Here is a 14,194-nt window from a genome sequence, read left to right on the forward strand (position 1 = left end):
TCTAGTCGAATCACCTCTGTGGCCATTGCAAGGACGTGTTGGAGCGACTACCATTGCCGAACCATTCCGCAGGTCGAGTCCATACCAAGGCCGCATAGAGATTCACGATGAGCTCCTGCATAGCAATCAGGAGACTTGCCGTGTCCATCACAATCGATAAATCCTGGTGCAAGATTTTTGCATCCGAGCGCTCCAACCAGTCGAGCACCAGCATCAATCGACATAAACGGGCACGGGGGGAGGATGCTCGAGAACACTACCTCCCCTATATAAGTTATTTGTCCGATTCTCAAGCAGCCGAAGTCTGGTCATCGAATCGGGTCAAAGACCACAACTTCCGACTTTACCCACAATGCAAGTCATCGAATCGAACATCGGCCCCCGAGTCGGACTCCATGCGTATGTCAGGTCATCGGACCCAAATTCCGCCTTCCTGCGCATGGCGGGCCATCAATATCAACTCGGTCATCGGACCCAAACTCCGCCTTTTTGCGTATGGCACGCCTTCAAATCGGTCATCGGACCCAAATTCCGCCTTCCTGTGCATGGCGGGCCATCAACATCAACTCGGTCATCGGACCCAAATTCCGCCTTTCTGCGCATGGCACGCCATCAACTCGGTCATCGGACCCAAATTCCGCCTTCCTGCGCATGGCAGGTCATCGGACACAAATTCAGACCTCGCCAATATGCCTACGTATCGAATCGGTCATCGGACCCAACTTCCGACTTCATCCATACTGTAGGGTCTTTGAGGTTGGCGCGGTGCGCTCAACCCAGGGAGTCGACCCATCGAAGCATACACCTCCCCTATATAAGCTATTTGTCCGATTCCCACACCTGTGTAGTTTGCACCTCTGACCAGGACATCGACCCCAACTTCCGAACTCGACTGCAACGACGGCACCAGCGCCTTGGTGCGCACCTTGCGACGCACAGTCCCAACATTCGCCTTCCTGCACATGGCAGGTCATCGGACCCAAATTCCGACCTCGCGAGTATGCCTACATATCGAATCGGTCATCGGACCCAACTTCCGACTTCATCCATACCGTAGGGTCTTTGAGGTTGGCGCGGTGCGCTCAACCCGGGGAGTCGACCCAACGAAGCATACACCTCCCTATATAAGCTATTTGTCCGATTCCCACACCTGTGTAGTTTGCACCTCCGATCAAGACATCGACCCCAACTTCCGAACTCGCCTCCAACGACCGAACCAGCGCCTTGGTGCGCACCTTGCAACGCACAGTGCCAACATTCGCCTTCCTGCACGTGGCAGGTCATCGGACCCAAATTCCGACCTCGCGAGTATGCCTACATATCGAATCGGTCATCGGACCCAACTTCCGACTTCATCCATACCGTAGGGTCTTTGAGGTTGGCGCGGTGCGCTCAACCCGGGGAGTCGACCCAACGAAGCATACACCTCCCCTATATAAGCTATTTGTCCGATTCCCACACCTGTGTAGCTTGCACCTCCGATCAGGACATCGACCCCAACTTCCGAACTCGACTAAAAAGACCGCACCAGCGCCTTGGTGTGCACCTTGCAACGCACAGTGTCAACATTCGCCTTCCTGCACATGGCAGGTCATCGGACCCAAATTCCGACCTCATGAGCATACCTACTAATCGAATTGGTCATCGGACCCAACTTCCGACTTCATCCATACCGTAGGGTCTTTGAGGTTGGCGCGGTGCGCTCAACCTGGGGAGTCGACCCATCGAAGCATACACCTCCCCTATATAAGCTATTTGTCCGATTCCGACACCTGTGTAGTTTGCACCTCCGCTCAGGACATCGACCCCAACTTCCGAACTCGCCTGCAACGACCGAACCAGCGCCTTGGTGCGCACCAAAAGTGCGCACTTTTGGAGGGCACTTTTGTGCGCTCCAAAGGTGCGCACTTTTGGAGGGCACTTTTCTGCGCTCCAAAGGTGCGCACTTTTGGAGGGCACTTTTTGGAGGGCACTTTTCTGCGCTCCAAAGGTGCGCACTTTTGGAGGGCACTTTTTGGAGGGCACTTTTCTGCGCTCCAAAGGTGCGCACTTTTGGAGGGCACTTTTTGGAGGGCACTTTTCTGCGCTCCAAAGGTGCGCACTTTTGGAGGGCACTTTTTGGAGGGCACTTTTCTGCGCTCCAAAGGTGCGCACTTTTGGAGGGCACTTTTCTGCGCTCCAAAGGTGCGCACTTTTGGAGGGCACTTTTTGGAGGGCACTTTTCTGCGCTCCAAAGGTGCGCACTTTTGGAGGGCACTTTTTGGAGGGCACTTTTCTGCGCTCCAAAGGTGCGCACTTTTGGAGGGCACTTTTTGGAGGGCACTTTTCTGCGCTCCAAAGGTGCGCACTTTTGGAGGGCACTTTTGTGCACTCCAAAGGTGCGCACTTTTGGAGGGCACTTTTCCTGTGCTCCAAAGGTGCACACCTAGGTGAGCACCTTCGACCACACCTTGTAGCACACCAAACTCTGACTTTCGACTTCATCCGCAATGCAGGGTCTTTGAGGTTGGCGCAATGCGCACAACCAGGGGAGTCGACCCATCAAACCCAACACCTCCCCTATATAAGCTATTTGTCTGATTCTCATACATGCGTAGCCTGCAGGAGCAATTAGGACATCGACCCCAACTTTCGGCTTCTAAACGAAAACAAGGTCTTTGAGGTTGGTGTAATGCGAACAACTAGGGGAGTCAACCCATCAAACCCAACACCTCCCCTATATAAGCTATTTGTCTGATTCTCATACATGTGTAGTCTACAGGAGCAATTAGGACATCGACCCCAACTTTTGACTTCTTAACGAAAACAAGGTCTTTGAGGTTGACGTAATGCGCACAACCAGGGGAGTCGACCCATCAAACCCAACACCTCCCCTATATAAGCTATTTGTCCGATTCTCATACATGTGTAGCCTGCAGGAGCCATTAGGACATTGACCCCAACTTTTGACTTCTTAACGAAAACAAGGTCTTTGAGGTTGGCGTAATGCGCACAACCAAGGGAGTTGACCCATCAAACCCAACACCTCCCCTATATAGCTATTTGTCTGATTCTCATACATGTGTAGCCTGCAACAACGATTAGGACATCCACCCCAACTTCTGAATTCGTCTGCGTTGACCGCACCAAAGGTGCACGCCTTGGTGCTCACCAAAATCCGACTTCCGACTTCTTCTGCTATGCGGGGTCTTTGAGGTTGGCGCAGTGCGCACAACCAGGGGAGTCAACCCACCGAATGCAACACCTCCCCTATATAAGCTATTTGTCTGATTCTCATACATGCGTAGACTGCAGCAATGATTAGGACATCCACCCCAACTTTTGACTTCTTAAACAAGACAGGGTCTTTGAAGTTGGTGCAGTGCACACAACCAGGGGAGTCGACCCATCAAACGCAACACCTCCCCTATATAAAGCTATTTGTCCGATTCTCATACGTGTAGTCTGCAGCAGCGATTAGGACATCGACCCCAACTTCCGAATTCGTTTGCATTGACCGCACCAAAGGTGCACGCCTTGGTGTGCACCCTGGAGTGCACTTTGGTGCTCACCTCGGTGCACACTTTGGTGTGCACCTCGGTGTGCACCAAAGGTGCGCACCTTGGAGCGCACCAAAGGTGTACACTTTGGAGCGCACCACATAGGGTCTTTGAGAGGTTGGCGCAGTGCGCACACCAAGGTGGGTGTTGAGGTGCGTGCCGAGGTGGGTGGGTGCTAGGGTGCGCTCCAATGGTGGGTGCCAGGGTGGGTGCGTGCTAGGGTGGATTCCAAAGAGGGTCATAGGGTGGGTGCCAAGGTGGGTTGGTGATATAGTGGGTTCAAAGGTGGGTACTAGGGTGGGTTCCAAGGTGGGTCACAAGTTGGGTGCCAGGATGCGTGGGTGTTAGGTTGGGTGCCAAGGTGGGCTCCTGCGTGGGTGGGTGCTAGGGTGGGTTTCAAGGTGGACGCGAGGGCGGGTGCCAAGGTGGGTAACAAGTTGGGTGTTAGGATGGGTGAGTGCTAGAGTGGGTGCCAAGGTGGGTGGGTGCTAAGGTGGATGCCAAGGTGGTTCACAGGGTGGGTGGGTTCTAGGGTGAGTTCCAAGGTGGGTCACAGGTTCAGTGCTAGGGTGGGTGTCAAGGCGGGTGTCGAGGTGCCTGGGTGCTAGGGTGTGGATGCCAATGTGGGTCATAGGGTGGGTACTAGGGTGGGCTGCAATGTGGGTGCCAAGGTGGGTAACATGCTCGGTGGGTTCTAAATTGGGGTGCCAGGGTGGGTGTTGCACCCACCTTGCCCGAGGTGGGTGCCAAGGTGCCAGTGTGGGTGGGTGCTAAGGTGGATGCCAAGGTGGGTGAGAAGGTGGGTGATAGGTTGAGTGGTAGGATGGGTGGGTGCCAAGATGGGTCACAGGGTGGGTGCAAGGGTGGGTAGGTGCTAGGGTTGGTGTCAGGGTGGGTGGGTGCTAGGTTGGGGTTCCAAGGTGGGGTGCGAGGGTGAGTGTCAAGGTGGGTCACAGGTTAGGTGCTAGGATGGGTGAGTGCTAGGGTGCAAAGGTGCCAGGGTGGGTGCTAGGATGGGTCGATGCTAGGGTGAGTGGCAAGGTGGGTCCACAAGTGTCAAGGTGGGTGCCGAGGTGGGTGCCAAGTCGGCGGACTGCTATGGTGGATGCCAAGGTGGGTCACGGGGGTGGGTGCCAAGTTGCTAGGTTGGGTTCCAAGGTGGGTGCCAACGTGGGTGCTAGGGTGCGTGGGTTAAAGGGTGTGTCACAACGTGGGTGCCAGGATGGGTGCGCACCCACACTGGCCAAGACGGGTGCGGGTGCAAGGTTGGGTTCCAAGCCCGGTCACAGGCTGGGTGCTAGGATGGGTGGGTGCCAAGGTGGGCACCAGGGTGGGTGCACCCACCCTGGCCAAGGTGGGTCACGGGGTGGGTCCTAGGGTGGGTAACGGGGTGGGTACTAAGGTGCGTGCCAAGGTGGGTCATAGGGTGGGTGCCAAGGTGGGCACCAGGGGTGGGTGTGCACCAACCCTAGCCAGGGTAGGTCACGGGGTGGTTGTCGGGGTGGGCGTCAAGGAGCCAAGGTGGGTGGCAAGTAGCCAAGTTGCGTGCCAAGGTGGGTGTCGGGGTGGGTGCCAAGGATCCAAGGTGGGTGCCAAGGAACCAAGGTGGGTGTCTGGGTGGGTGCCGAGGTGGGAGCCAGGGTGGGTCCCAAGGTGAGTGCAAAGGTGGGTGCCAGGGTCAAGGTGAGTGCCAATGTGGGTTCCAAGGTGCCAGGGTCAGGGTGAGTGCCAATGTGGGTTCAAAGGTGCTAAGTTGGGTGCGAGGTTGGGTGCGAGGGTGGGTGGGTGCCAAGGTGTGCTAGGTGGAAGCCCGGGTGGGTCGGCATCCCATGGGTGTCGAGTTGGGTGCCTGATGGGTGCTTCTTGTCAAGTTTTAGTCGTCGGGACTCATTTCGAGCCTTAGAGGTCGTTTCTTGTCCGGTTGCCCTGTCTTCGACCTGGGAACCCAATTTTGGTCCTCGGGTCCCATTTTTTTTTGTCTCGCATCCCACTTTTGGCCTGTGGCCTTTTCGGGGTCGATTCTCGTTTTGGGCATCAGAGCATGTTTCTTCTCCTAAAACCCAATATTTGTTTATTAAGTCTCGGAACACATTTTTGTTCTCGTGGACCCATCATGGGTCTTGGAACGCATTTGTGGTCCTTGGGTCCCATTTTGCATCCCGAAACTTGTGTTTTGGTGCTTGATCCCTATTTTGGGTGCCCACCTTGCACCAAGTGCGCACCCGGGGCAAACCGAGCGCCTTGGTGCACCGGGGCAAGATCGAGCGTGCACCCGAGGCGCCCCGAACATGCACCAAGGTGCACTCGGCCCACATGTGAGCGCAGGTCGTTGCGCCCGAGGTGGTGTGTGGGCACCGCGTTGCAGACGGGACACTGCACGCACACGACGCCCCCTCCAGGTGCACGCACGTAGGCCGGGCCGGGTGCACACCCGACGCCCTAGCAAGGTGCGCGCACCCGGGCAGGGCTCACACTTGGCGAACGGGGCGCACTTCGCGAGGGAGGGTGTGCACCTCGACGGGGGTGGGTGGCCGGGGTGGATTCGCACGTGGGTCGCGGTTTGCTAAGTACACACTGCGACAAGCTCATAACGGGTGCGATCATACCAGCGTTAGTGCACCGGATCCCATCAGAACTCCGCAGTTAAGCGCGCTTGGGCCGGAGTAGTACTGGGATGGGTGACCTCCCGGGAAGTCCCGGTGTTGCCACCCTTTTTTAGTTTTTCGCCGGGCGTCGCAATGCTATTTGAATAAACCTTTTGCCCGTTTGCGTTCTCGTCGGGGCCGGGCCGGGCCGGGGTGCCGCTGCCCGCACTACCCGCGCGCGCGGGGGCGACACCGAGCGCGCACCCGAGGCGCCCCGAGCACACAGGCCACGGTGCAACCCGGGCGTTGTGCGCGCACCCCGGTGCGCCCGAGGTGCTGCGCGCGCACCCAGGTGAAATCGGTGTGCACCTCGGCCAGTGCGCGCTCGGTCGAGTCGCGCACGTTGGCCAAGGTGCACGGTGATGTTTCTTACTCTAAGGTTCCGCACCAGACGCCCGGGACAGGTGAGCGAAGCTGGGCGGGGCCGGGTGCGCGGCCGGGGCAGGTGCACGCAGCTGGAGAGAGCTTTGGAGCACACTTCGGAGCGCACCAATGATGCGCTCCATTCAAAAGTTTCCTGAAAAGGCAAAAAAAGTTGAGATTATAGAATTTCCCACTTGAGAGATTGTAAAAAAAAAAAATTTAAAATGAAGGAAACGCGGGTGCCAAGGTGTGCGCAGCCCAGCCAAGGTGTGCGCACCAAGGCGCCCACCCTGGCGAAGGTGCACGCAAGGTGCGCACCCGAGGCAAACCGGACAATTAACCCAACTTTCGACTTCGCGCGCACCTTGGAGCGCACTTCGGAGCGCTCCTTGGTGCGCACCAATCTTGGGCACCTCGGAGTGCACCATGGCGCCCACCAAGGTGCGCACCCGGGGCAAACCGAGCTCCGACTTCGTGCGCACCTTGGAGCGCACGAAAGGTGCGCACCATGGCGCCCCACCAAGGTGCGCAGCCCAGCCAAGGCGTGCGCATCAAGGTGCGCACCCTGGCGAAGGTGCGCACCCGGGGCAAACCGAGCTCCGACTTCGTGCGCACCTTGGAGCGCACAAAAGGTGCGCAACCCAGCCAAGGTGTGCGCACCCCGGTCAAACCGAGCTCCGAATCGTGCGCACCAGAGGTGCACGCCATCGTGCGCACCTTGGAGCACACTTCGGAGCCCTCCTTGGTGCGCGCCGATGTTGCGCACCTCGGAGCGCACCCGGGGGAAAACAATGCAATTAACCCGACTTTCGACTTCGTGGGCACCTCGGAGCGCTCTCGGGTTCGCACCTCGGAGCACACCGAGGTGCGCACCTTTGATGCGCTGCCTTCACCAATTTCCAGAAAAGGCAAGAAAACATTGAGAAGGTGTGCGCACCGAGGTGCCCACCCTGGCGAAGGTGCACGCGAGGTGCGCACCCCGGGGCAAACCGGGCTCCGACTTCGTGCACGCCGCACCTTGGAGCACACTTCGGAGCGCTCCTTGGTGCGCAACCAGGGCGCGCAACCCAGCCGAGGTGCCCACCCCCGGCGAAGGTGCACGCGAGGGTGCGCACCCCGGGGCAAACCGGGCTCCGACTTCGTGCACGCCATGGTGCCCACCGCGGCGAAGGTGCACGCGAGGTGCGCACCCGGGGCAAACCGGGCTCCGACTTCGTGCACGCCGCACCTTGGAGCACACTTCGGAGCGCTCCTTGGTGCGCACCATGGTGCCCACCAGGGCGCGCAACCCCGCCGAAGGTGCACGCGAGGTGCGCACCCGGGGCAAACCGGGCTCCGACTTCGTGCACGCCGCACCTTGGAGCACACTTCGGAGCGCTCCTTGGTGCGCACCATGGTGCCCACCAGGGCGCGCAACCCCCGCCGAAGGTGCACGCGAGGTGCGCACCCGGGGCAAACCGGGCTCCGACTTCGTGCACGCCATGGTGCGCACCGCGGCGAAGGTGCGCACCCGGGGCAAACCGGGCTCCGACTTCGTGCACGCCGCACCTTGGAGCACACTTCGGAGCGCTCCTTGGTGCGCACCAGGGCGCGCAACCCAGCCGAGGTGCCCACCCCGGCGAAGGTGCACGCGAGGTGCGTACCCGGGGCAAACCGGGCTCCGACTTCGTGCACGCCGCACCTTGGAGCACACTTCGGAGCGCTCCTTGGTGCGCACCATGGTGCCCACCAGGCCGCGCAACCCCAGCCAAGGTGTGCGCACCAAGGTGCACGCGAGGTGCGCACCCGGGGCAAACCGGGGTCCGACTTCGTGCACGCCGCACCTTGGAGCACACATCGGGGCGCTCCCGGGTTCGCACCGGCGTTGCGCACCGTGGTGGGCACCTCGGAGCACACCAAGGTGGGCAGCGAGGTGCGCACCTTTGATGCGATGCCTTCACTAATTTCCATAAAAGGCAAAAAAAAAACGAGATTTAAAATTTCCGTTTTGAAAGATAGTGAGAAAAAGGGAATGCTGGTGCCATCTTGAGCCCGCCCTGGTGCGCAGCCCAGCCAAGGTGTGGCGCACCAAGGTGCCCACCCTGGCGAAGGTGCGCGCCCGGGCAATTAACCCAACTTCCAACTTCGCGCGCGCCAGGGTGGGAGCGCACCCCAACAACCGGGCCTGGGAAGAGCCAATGCGAGAAACCCCACCAAACGCTCTGACAAAAAAAGAGGGGGCGCTCCAGTAACCCCGCTTCGGAGCGCACCCTGGGCAAACCCAGCCAAGGTGCCCACACCCCGGCCAAGGTGCAGGCGAGGTGCGCACCCGGGGCAAACCGGGCTCCGACAACGTGCACGCCGCACCTTGGAGCACACTTCGTAGCGCTCCCGGGTGCGCACCTCAGAGCACACCAAGGTGGGCAGCGAGGTGCGCACCTTTGATGCGCTGCCTTCACTAATTTCAGAAAAGGCAAAAAAAAAAGGAGATTTTAAAATTTCCGTTTTGAAAGATAGTGAAAAAAACGGAACGCGCGTGCCATCTTGAGCCCGCCCTGGTGCGCAGCCCAGGTAAGGTGCCCACCCTGGCAAAGGTGCGCACCCGGGCAATTAACCCTACTTCCGACTTCGTGCGCGCCAGGGTGGCAACCGGGCCTCGGAAGAGCCAATGCGAGAAACCCCACCAAACGCTCCGACAAAAAAAGAGGCGGCGCTCCAATAACCCCGCTTCGGAGCGCAGCCGGGGCAAACCCAGCCAAGGTGCCCACCCCGACGAAGGTGCACGCGAGGTGCGCACCCGGGGCAAACCGGGCTCCGACAACGTGCACGCAGCACCTTGGAGCACACTTCGAAGCACTCCCGGGTGCCCACCGGCGTTGCGCACCGTGGTGGGCAGCGAGGTGCGCACCTTTGATGCGCTGCCTTCACTAATTTCCAGAAAAAGGCAAAAAAAAATGAGATTTTAAAAATTTCCGTTTTGAAAGATAGTGAAAAAAAAGGAACGCGGGTGCCATCTTGAGCCCGCCCTGGTGCGCAGCCCAGGCAAGGCATGCGCACCAAGGTGCCCACCCGAGGTGCACACCCGGGGCAAACCGGGCTCCGACTTCGTGCAGGCCGCACCTTGGAGCACACTTCGGAGCGCTCCTTGGTGCGCACCATGGTGCCCACCAGGGCGCGCAACCCAGCCAAGGTCTGCACACCAAGGTGCCCACCCCGGCGAAGGTGCACGCGAGGTGCGCACCCGGGGCAAACCGGGCTCCGACTTCGTGCACGCCATGGTGCCCACCGCGGCGAAGGTGCACGCGAGGTGCGCACCCGGGGCAAACCGGGCTCCGACTTCGTGCACGCCGCACCTTGGAGCAACACTTCGGAGCGCTCCTTGGTGCGCACCATGGTGCCCACCAGGGCGCGCAACCCAGCCAAGGTGTGCGCACCAAGGTGCACGCGAGGTGCGCACCCGGGGCAAACCGGGGTCCGACTTCGTGCACCGCCGCACCTTGGAGCACACATCGGAGCGCTCCCAGGTTCGCACCAGCGTTGCGCACCTTTGATGCGCTGCCTTCACTAATTTCCAGAAAAGGCAAAAAAAAACGATATTTTAAAATTTCCGTTCTGAAAGATAGTGAAAAAAACGGAACGCGGGTGCCATCTTGAGCCCTTCCTGGTGCGCAGCCCAGGCAAGTTGTGCGCACCAAGGTGCCCACCCTGGCGGAGGTGCGCGCCCGGGGCAAACCGGGCTCCGACTTCGTGCACTGCATGGTGCCCACCAAGGCGCGCAACCCAGCCAAGGTGCCCACCGCAGCGAAGGTGCACGCGAGGTGCACACCCGGGGCAAACCGGGCTCCGACTTCGTGCACGCCGCACCTTGGAGCACACTTCAGAGCGCTCCTTGGTGCGCACCAGGGCGCGCAACCCAGCCGAGGTGCCCACCCCGGCGAAGGTGCACGCGAGGTGCGCACCCGGGGCAAACCGGGCTCCGACTTCGTGCACGCCATGGTGCCCACCGCGGCGAAGGTGCGCACCCGGGGCAAACCGGGCTCCGACTTCGTGCAACGCCGCACCTTGGAGCACACTTCGGAGCGCTCCTTGGTGCGCACCATGGTGCCCACCAGGCCGCGCAACCCAGCCAAGGTGTGCGCACCAAGGTGCACGCGAGGTGCGCACCCGGGGCAAACCGGGGGTCCGACTTCGTGCACGCCCGCACCTTGGAGCACACATCGGGGCGCTCCCGGGTTCGCACCGGCGTTGCGCACCGTGGTGGGCACCTCGGAGCACACCAAGGTGGGCAGCGAGGTGCGCACCTTTGATGCGATGCCTTCACTAATTTCCATAAAAGGCAAAAAAAAAAACGAGATTTTAAAATTTCCGTTTTGAAAGATAGTGAGAAAAGGGAATGCTGGTGCCATCTTGAGCCCGCCCTGGTGCGCAGCCCAGCCAAGGTTTGCGCACCAAGGTGCCCACCCTGGCGAAGGTGCGCGCCCGGGCAATTAACCCAACTTCCAACTTCGCGCGCGCCAGGGTGGGAGCGCCACCCAACAACCGGGCCTGGGAAGAGCCAATGCGAGAAACCCCACCAAACTCTCTGACAAAAAAAGAGGGGGCGCTCCAGTAACCCCGCTTCGGAGCGCACCCTGGGCAAACCCAGCCAAGGTGCCCACCCCGGCCAAGGTGCAGGCGAGGTGCGCACCCGGGGCAAACCGGGCTCCGACAACGTGCACGCCGCACCTTGGAGCACACTTCGTAGCGCTCCCGGGTGCGCACCTCAGAGCACACCAAGGTGGGCAGCGAGGTGCGCACCTTTGATGCGCTGCCTTCACTAATTTCCAGAAAAGGCAAAAAAAAAAGGAGATTTTAAAATTTCCGTTTTGAAAGATAGTGAAAAAAACGGAACGCGCGTGCCATCTTGAGCCCGCCCTGGTGCGCAGCCCAGGTAAGGTGCCACCCTGGCAAAGGTGCGCACCCGGGCAATTAACCCTACTTCCGACTTCGTGCGCGCCAGGGTGGCAACCGGGCCTCGGAAGAGCCAATGCGAGAAACCCCACCAAACGCTCCGACAAAAAAAGAGGCGGCGCTCCAATAACCCCGCTTCGGAGCGCAGCCGGGGCAAACCAAGCCAAGGTGCCCACCCCGACGAAGGTGCACGCGAGGTGCGCACCCGGGGCAAACCGGGCTCCGACAACGTGCACGCAGCACCTTGGAGCACACTTCGAAGCACTCCCGGGTGCCCACCGGCGTTGCGCACCGTGGTGGGCAGCGAGGTGCGCACCTTTGATGCGCTGCCTTCACTAATTTCCAGAAAAAGGCAAAAAAAAATGAGATTTTAAAATTTCCGTTTTGAAAGATAGTGAAAAAAAAGGAACGCGGGTGCCATCTTGAGCCCGCCCTGGTGCGCAGCCCAGGCAAGGCATGCGCACCAAGGTGCCCACCCGAGGTGCACACCCGGGGCAAACCGGGCTCCGACTTCGTGCAGGCCGCACCTTGGAGCACACTTCGGAGCGCTCCTTGGTGCGCACCATGGTGCCCACCAGGGCGCACCCGAGGCAAACCGGGCTCCGACTTCGTGCACGCCGCACCTTGGAGCACACATCGGAGCGCTCCCAGGTTCGCACCAGCGTTGCGCACCTTTGATGCGCTGCCTTCACTAATTTCCAGAAAAGGCAAAAAAAAACGATATTTTAAAATTTCCGTTCTGAAAGATAGTGAAAAAAACGGAACGCGGGTGCCATCTTGAGCCCTTCCTGATGCGCAGCCCAGGCAAGTTGTGCGCACCAAGGTGCCCACCCTGGCGGAGGTGCGCGCCCGGGGCAAACCGGGCTCCGACTTCGTGCACTGCATGGTGCCCACCAAGGCGCGCAACCCAGCCAAGGTGCCCACCGCAGCGAAGGTGCACGCGAGGTGCGCACCCGAGGTGCACACCCGGGGCAAACCGGGCTCCGACTTCGTGCACGCCGCACCTTGGAGCACACTTCAGAGCGCTCCTTGGTACGCACCAGGGCGCGCAACCCAGCCAAGGTGCTCACCCCGGCGAAGGTGCACGCGAGGTGCGCACCCGGGGCAAACCGGGCTCGGACTTCGTGCACGCCGCACCTTGGAGCACACATCGGAGCGCTCCCGGGTTCGCACCAGCATTGCGCACCTTTGATGCGCTGCCTTCACTAATTTCCAGAAAAGGCAAAAAAAAGAAAAAAATGAGATTTTAAAATTTCCGTTTTGAAAGATAGTGAAAAAAACGGAACGCGGGTGCCATCTTGAGCCCGCCCTGGTGTGCAGCCCAGGCAAGTTGTGCGCACCAAGGCACCCACCCTGGCCAAGGTGGGTCACGGGGTGGGTCCTAGGGTGGGTAACGGGGTGGGTACTAAGGTGCGTGCCAAGGTGGGTCATAGGGTGGGTGCCAAGGTGGGCACCAGGGTGGGTGTGCACCAACCCTAGCCAGGGTAGGTCACGGGGTGGTTGTCGGGGTGGGCGTCAAGGAGCCAAGGTGGGTGGCAAGTAGCCAAGTTGCGTGCCAAGGTGGGTGTCGGGGTGGGTGCCAAGGATCCAAGGTGGGTGCCAAGGAACCAAGGTGGGTGTCTGGGTGGGTGCCGAGGTGGGAGCCAGGGTGGGTCCCAAGGTGAGTGCAAAGGTGGGTGCCAGGGTCAAGGTGAGTGCCAATGTGGGTTCCAAGGTGCCAGGGTCAGGGTGAGTGCCAATGTGGGTTCAAAGGTGCTAAGTTGGGTGCGAGGTTGGGTGCGAGGGTGGGTGGGTGCCAAGGTGTGCTAGGTGGAAGCCCGGGTGGGTCGGCATCCCATGGGTGTCGAGTTGGGTGCCTGATGGGTGCTTCTTGTCAAGTTTTAGTCGTCGGGACTCATTTCGAGCCTTAGAGGTCGTTTCTTGTCCGGTTGCCCTGTCTTCGACCTGGGAACCCAATTTTGGTCCTCGGGTCCCATTTTTTTTTGTCTCGCATCCCACTTTTGGCCTGTGGCCTTTTCGGGGTCGATTCTCGTTTTGGGCATCAGAGCATGTTTCTTCTCCTAAAACCCAATATTTGTTTATTAAGTCTCGGAACACATTTTTGTTCTCGTGGACCCATCATGGGTCTTGGAACGCATTTGTGGTCCTTGGGTCCCATTTTGCATCCCGAAACTTGTGTTTTGGTGCTTGATCCCTATTTTGGGTGCCCACCTTGCACCAAGTGCGCACCCGGGGCAAACCGAGCGCCTTGGTGCACCGGGGCAAGATCGAGCGTGCACCCGAGGCGCCCCGAACATGCACCAAGGTGCACTCGGCCCACATGTGAGCGCAGGTCGTTGCGCCCGAGGTGGTGTGTGGGCACCGCGTTGCAGACGGGACACTGCACGCACACGACGCCCCCTCCAGGTGCACGCACGTAGGCCGGGCCGGGTGCACACCCGACGCCCTAGCAAGGTGCGCGCACCCGGGCAGGGCTCACACTTGGCGAACGGGGCGCACTTCGCGAGGGAGGGTGTGCACCTCGACGGGGGTGGGTGGCCGGGGTGGATTCGCACGTGGGTCGCGGTTTGCTAAGTACACACTGCGACAAGCTCATAACGGGTGCGATCATACCAGCGTTAGTGCACCGGATCCCATCAGAACTCCGCAGTTAAGCGCGCTTGGGCCGGAGTAGTACTGGGATGGGTGACCTCCCGGGAAGTCCCGGTGTTGCACCCT

At 60.0% G+C, this 14,194-nt stretch overlaps 2 non-coding genes across 2 annotated transcripts; both read left to right on the top strand.

Annotated features, from left to right (window-relative positions):
• Positions 1–6,131: 6,131 nt before the first annotated feature.
• LOC131857231 (5S ribosomal RNA) lies at positions 6,132–6,250 on the top strand. The gene has a single exon (XR_009358620.1). It is a non-coding gene; the product is annotated as a 5S ribosomal RNA (ribosomal RNA).
• Positions 6,251–14,075: 7,825 nt separating this feature from the next.
• On the top strand, positions 14,076–14,194 carry LOC131857225 (5S ribosomal RNA). Its single transcript, XR_009358614.1, has one exon. It is a non-coding gene; the product is annotated as a 5S ribosomal RNA (ribosomal RNA).

The sequence above is a fragment of the Cryptomeria japonica genome, chromosome 7, assembly GCF_030272615.1.
Source record: "Cryptomeria japonica chromosome 7, Sugi_1.0, whole genome shotgun sequence".
NCBI classification, from domain to species: domain Eukaryota; kingdom Viridiplantae; phylum Streptophyta; class Pinopsida; order Cupressales; family Cupressaceae; genus Cryptomeria; species Cryptomeria japonica.